The 6625-nt window shown below is 37.2% G+C and overlaps 1 pseudogene; it reads left to right on the plus strand.

The window, feature by feature from the left end:
• The first annotated feature begins 846 nt into the window (after positions 1-846).
• On the plus strand, positions 847-5421 carry LOC124873039 (annotated as a pseudogene).
• The last annotated feature ends 1204 nt before the right edge of the window (positions 5422-6625 follow it).

A 6625-nucleotide genomic window follows, 5' to 3' on the forward strand; every position in this document is an offset into this window, starting at 1 on the left:
GGACTCTGTTTGAGCCATCCCAAAACATAAAAGTTTCCTCAAATGCAGAGATTATTTCATTTATTTGGATGTATTCTTGAGCCCACTGTGATGCATGAAAACTTTCTAGCAGTCATCTAAATGTATAATTTGTATTCCAAAATTAGATGGTTTTTCGAATGTTATCAACTCATTAAATGGCCGTTATTAGTAGTTATCATCCCCATTGGATGCTATCAGATGATCCCTCCTGTGCCTCCTAGTGGGCTCAGTAGGTCGTTATCACCAATTAGTAAGGTGAATTGCTGCTGGGTTGCCGCTTTAATGGACGGACCTGTTCACTTCACACAGGAGCGAGGTCACGTGTTAGCAGGTAATTCCCAAATTATGTGCATTTCTTCAGTTTTCGCATTACTTTCTCATTATCTTGTAATACCCCAGTTTTACAAGATAATTGTTGCTAGCATTTTAGTTAGATGAGTTGGGCTACTGACCTGCATTAAATTTACATAGCTGTGCTCACAGCGATTTGACGTCTGTGTCTTTGAATTGCTTTATATAGCTTTATAACCTTAACAAAGCACCGTCACCTGAGATGTCTTATAGTTAATGTTGGAACAACTGGGTGATTAGTCACTCTCGTAATTCTATACCCTTTCTGTCAAAATAGCGCCATGTCTGCAAATATTCATGCAGCAGTACCTGAAAAATGTTAGCTTCTTTTTAGAAATAGTCATGTTTTTGTCTTTCTTTTAGGCTCAATGTCAAGAAGAGATATGTGTAACATTCCTAAATTAGTGCCTAAATGGTGATCTATATAACAAGATGGAGCAAAATATTTGATTGTTCTCAGCATTATCTTTACCTATGATAATTTGTTTTGTTTTGATTATTTTTGGATAAGAGAGAACTTTCATATCAGATGAGCAAAAAGACGCCCTCAGATCTGCGTTCCAAGAAGGAATGACCAGTGTGGTCTCACCAATGATAGCTGCAGCGGTGGAGGCCACTGGTTTGGCACCAGTTGTTATAGACGTAAGTTTATTCATGCTGTTACTACAGATAGAAATTGGCATTTCTATTGTAAAAGTGTAATATGTATGAAAATAAAATCAAAGTGATTCAGTTTTAATAAGTTGCTTTATTATGTTGTTTTGCTCTTTCTTTTTGTCTTTTAGAACTGGATTGGAAATATAGAAGGTCTCTAAAAACGCCGGCCTTTCCTAAACCACAGAAGACCAAACTGTACACACGAGAACTTTCAGCTTACAATCTTTTTTGCAGGGATCTCCTGCGGAACAAGGGTGAGAGAAGGTTTTTTTATAGCTGTCATTTTGACAATTATTATATTGCACCAGAAACATGTTCATATCAATATATTTGGGATAATATCAGGAGTAAAATAACATATTTTTCACTGTTCTTTTTATCATATATAATATGTGTGTCTGTAGAATAATCATATCTTGCTTATGTTATTGTCAACTATATATTGTTCTGTGTTATATTCACTTTCTGTCTGGCCTAGTTTCTAGTCACACTGGGAATTCATCAGTGTTTTTACAACCCATCCAGCATTTTGTAGCTTATGTTCTAAAATTATTTAAGATACAATGGTATTTGAGAGAGGTTCCTTGAGTTTTGACTTTAAAGGTACACTACAGGGGTTGGACAATGAAATTGAAACACCTGGTTTGAGACCACAATAATTTATTAGTATGGTGTAGGGCCTCCTTTTGAGGCCAATACAGCGTCAATTCGTCTTGGGAATGACATATACAAGTCCTGCACAGTGGTCAGAGGGATTTTAAGCCATTCTTCTTGCAGGATAATGGCCAGGTCACTACGTGATACTGGTGGAGGAAAACGTTTCCTGACTCGCTCCTCCAAAACACCCCAAAGTGGCTCAATAATATTTAGATCTGGTGACTGTGTAGGCCATGGGAGATGTTCAACTTCACTTTCATGTTCATCAAACCAATCTTTCACCAGTCTTGCTGTGTGTATTGGTGCATTGTCATCCTGATACACGGCACCGCCTTCAGGATACAATGTTTGAACCATTGGATGCACATGGTCCTCAAGAATGGTTCGGTAGTCCTTGGCAGTGACGCGCCCATCTAGCACAAGTATTGGGCCAAGGGAATGCCATGATATGGCAGCCCAAACCATCACTGATCCACCCCCATGCTTCACTCTGGGCATGCCACAGTCTGGGTGGTACGCTTCTTTGGGGCTTCTCCACACCGTAACTCTCCCGGATGTGGGAAAAACAGTAAAGGTGGACTCATCAGAGAACAATACATGCTTCACATTGTCCACAGCCCAAGATTTGTGCTCCTTGAACCATTGAAACCGACGTTTGGCATTGGCATGAGTGACCAAAGGTTTGACTATAGCAGCCCGGCCGTGTATATTGACCCTGTGGAGCTCCTGACGGACAGTTCTGGTGGAAACAGGAGAGTTGAGGTGCACATTTAATTCTGCCGTGATTTGGGCAGCCGTGGTTTTATGTTTTTTGGATACAATCCGGGTTAGCACCCGAACATCCCTTTCAGACAGCTTCCTCTTGTGTCCACAGTTAATCCTGTTGGATGTGGTTCGTCCTTCTTGGTGATATGCTGACATTACCGTGGATACCGTGGCTCTTGATAAGTCACAAAGACTTGCTGTCTTGGTCATAGATGTGCCAGCAAGACGTGCACCAACAATTTGTCCTCTTTTGAACTCTGGTATGTCACCCATAATGTTGTGTACATGTCAATATTTTGAGCAAAACTGTGCTCTTACCCTGCTAATTGAACCTTCACACTCTGCTCTTACTGGTGCAATGTGCAATCAATGAAGACTGGCTACCAGGCTGGTCCAATTTAGCCATGAAACCTCCCACACTAAAATGACAGGTGTTTCAGTTTCATTGTCCAACCCCTGTATATGCTCATTCCACTGATAATTACATTATAATGATTTTGCTTGAGTTAATATTGAATGTACATTTTGTATGTGTAATAACCCTCTCAGAACTGTATCTCACATAAAATAAGAAAGCCGTGCTATATTTATTCTATTCCGAATGAGAAAAGGGTATTTTCGTTTTAATTTGTTTCAGAAGACTTGATATTTGGACCACATAGAGCACTAGGTGCCACTACTAAACTTCTGAGGAGAGTTATTTTTAAATGCCATACTTTTCTGGAGTTATGTTTCTATATTTCTCCATATTTACACTAATGGAGTACAGTCTTAATGTATTGTTTTTTGTTGGTTTTTTTTAATCATCAGGCCACCTGAAAGATATAAAGTTGAAATGGTCTTCATTAGGAGAAGCAGAGAAGAACAAGTACCTTGAGGAGTCAGCAGCTCTTAAAGCTGAAGGGAGAAGACAGCACCTTAGCCCTGAGATGAGGGAGCTTAAAGTTAAAAAGCACCTTAAGCAGCTCAAGTTAGAGGTTTGTCATATATAGTCGGACCTTTAGTAATGTATAGTTAAATATGTTTCTTAACCGTTTTGATATAAATTGCTGTGAAAAAGTATTTGTACCCTTTCAAATTTCTTCTCTGTTTACTTTTCTGTCACACTTAAATTTTCATATCATAAAGACCATTTTAAGATAACCAGAGTAAACAGATAATGAGTTTTCAAATATTGGTTTTATTCATTAAGGGAAAAAACTATTTAAACCAACCTGGTTCTCTGTGAAACTGCAGTGTAACCCCTTGTTAAATTATGAATTAACTGTGATTAAGATCAATTTCACTAGCCACACCCAGGCTTGATTTTATCCTGACCTGCAGTTAGAAAAATGCATTTGGAAAATAATTTGAACAATAAGCCTTGCATATCCATGCTTTACTATCTATTAAAGGAGAAATCCTTTTTTATGTTATGACTTTTACATGTCATTTATATTAGTTCACACAAATACTACATCCATCTGCTCCTGGCTCAGCCCCTCCTGTCAAATGTTAGAACCCATTATAGCCCATGAATCAAAACGTTTGCCCACCTATGTACTAGAAGAAAACCACATCTGACCATAAAGAACACAAAGACCACAAAGATCTGGCATTTACCAAAAAGCGTTTTAAAAATACCAAGAAATACTCTGTAGACTGATGAGACAAAAGTGGACCATTTCAGAAGGTTTGGGTCTTGTTACATTTGAGCTAAAACTAACACAGCACTTCAGAAACAGACCATCATACCGACAGTCAAACATGGTATTGAAACTGTGAGGATTGAGTATTAGTATGACCTTAAACACACACACTATACTCTAAAACCCTCCAGCCTGGCTGAATGAAGACGTTTCTACAAAGGAGAGTGAGCCATATACCTCAGTAGCCATTTTAAAGACTCATTTCCAGTCATGCAAACTCTTCATCTCTGGTTGGCACAACTAGTTATAAAGTTTAGGGAGCAGATAGTTTTTCCCATAGGGCCAAGTTGGTTGGAATAGCTTTTTTCCGTAAATGAATGAAATCATCATTTGAAAACATATGGATTTAGGTTATCTTTATCCAATAAAATATTTTTTTTTTTTGATGCTCTGAAAGATTTAAGTGTGACTAAAGCAGAAATAGAATAAATCTGAAAGAGAAGAAACACTTTTTTCTCATCACTCTAAGAAATCTATGGTTCTATAATGGAAAATAAAAATATTCGAAAGACCAACATATATGTATCATTCAATGTTTTCTTTTCAACTCTCTTATTTTCATGTACGCTTGATGTTTTTTCATGACTCTCTTACTCTAATCACTGTTCAAGGTATCCAGTCTTGAGATCATAGGGGTGGAAACGAAGCCCAACTTAGAAGTACTTGAAGTAAGCAGCAAAGGAACTGCGGCTTTTTTGGATTCAACTGAGACCCTCAGCAGTTTTGCTTTGCATTTGAAAGGTTGAGACATACCGATTAACATGGATAACTCAAACTAATCAAGTTGAGCAGTTAACTCACTATTTACAGTATTTTTTTCCACTGTGTTTTCAGGAAGCTCTTCTTCTACTTCTGCTGCCAAAGAGCTAGTTGATGCCCTAGTTAAGAAGGTGCAGGAGGTATTCAACCAAAAATACAGTAAGGATGCATTATAACACTATAATAAATTTAAAGTCAAAAGAAATGACCAAATTGAGGTATTCTTATTCTTTGCCTTTAATTAAAGTAAAAATTTAAATCAGAAGTCTGTAGTGATCATTCACTTGTCTGTGTCTGCTTAACTGCAAATATTTCTAACCTTTTGAAACATTTGCCCCTCATTTTAGATGAAGCGGGAGGCAGTGGGAGGCTACCGTACCGGTCTCTTCAAAATCATAGCATCATCATAAATGCTTCTGGACTACCTAACGGCCTGACCCTGAAAAAGCCATCCCACTATGGAAGAAAACAGTTAGAAGAAATTTTAAAAGCTACAGAGCAAATTTCTTTTCAAAAGATTTGAGTGGTTTGCACATACATTTTGACGGGCATACTGTTTACATATTGTCCATATAAGTAATCTAATTTTGAAGGTAATTAAGCATCTGGTGGGTGGTTGGATTATGAGCGAGATTTTACATGACATTAAAAGTACATTGTAAGTTTATTACTTGCCTCAGAATCACCTCAACAATTTGTCATACCATAAAATTAAATCTAACTAATAAATAACTACACTTTAATATAAGATATGAAATATAATAGTCAACTCATCTCTAACATATTGGCATCTATAAATGTTTATTTTGTTTCATTAATGGGTGATGGTCAATACCACCTGTTCCTCTTAGGAAAAACTACAGAATATAATAGAGAGCTATGTCTGTTGTTGGTTTAATTCAATTCAGAAATACTTTATTAATCCTAAAGGGAAATTGAATGTTGTAGCTCATGTTCTGCAGGTTTCTTCAAAGAACCGTTGTAGATGCTGATGGCTGTGGGCAGGAAGGATCTCCTGTAGCGCTCCGTCTTACAGCAGATCTGAAAAAGCCTCTGACTGAAGACACTCTGTTGTTGCAGGACAGTCTCATGAAGAGGATGCTCATTTTATGAAGAATCCTTCCTGCACAATCAAATCTCATAGCTTCATTTAGTTGAAATCCAAATAAAAATTTGAAGTCATAAGTCACAAAGTTTTTACCTGAAGTATTTTAGAGATCTCCTTTTTTATAAATGGCACAGGTCTATTAACACAACACTTTGGAAAATTTCGGTAGCATTTAGATTGTTTGGTATTACAGATTCTTGAACAATTTTAGTTTTTTTTTAATACTTTCTGCTTTTCTCTTCAGATGTACAGAGTGTTGAGGAGGGACTTCAAACATGTGATATCATGGTGATGACTGCAAATGGTATGTCTTGAGATTATGTTACATAAACATAATGTTTTTCATCTTTTAGCAAAGGTCTCAGGTATACCTGGGTACATTTTGCTTGTTATAATAAGGGGCTATTTTCAGGCTGCCTTAATCATACAGTTTGTATTTGGATTGTATGGGTATTGTTAGGATCAGTTAAACACATCAGATTTGATCTTCCCAGTGTCAGTCCAATTTATTGTATAACTACGGACATCTATTGTACATGGTTAGTGGCACTAATAGTCTGTAATAGAATAGTTACCATCAAAAACCCTGACCTGAAGCTGTCAACTGAACCAAACAGAC

Source organism: Girardinichthys multiradiatus, chromosome 8 (genome assembly GCF_021462225.1).
Source record: "Girardinichthys multiradiatus isolate DD_20200921_A chromosome 8, DD_fGirMul_XY1, whole genome shotgun sequence".
Lineage (NCBI taxonomy): Eukaryota > Metazoa > Chordata > Actinopteri > Cyprinodontiformes > Goodeidae > Girardinichthys > Girardinichthys multiradiatus.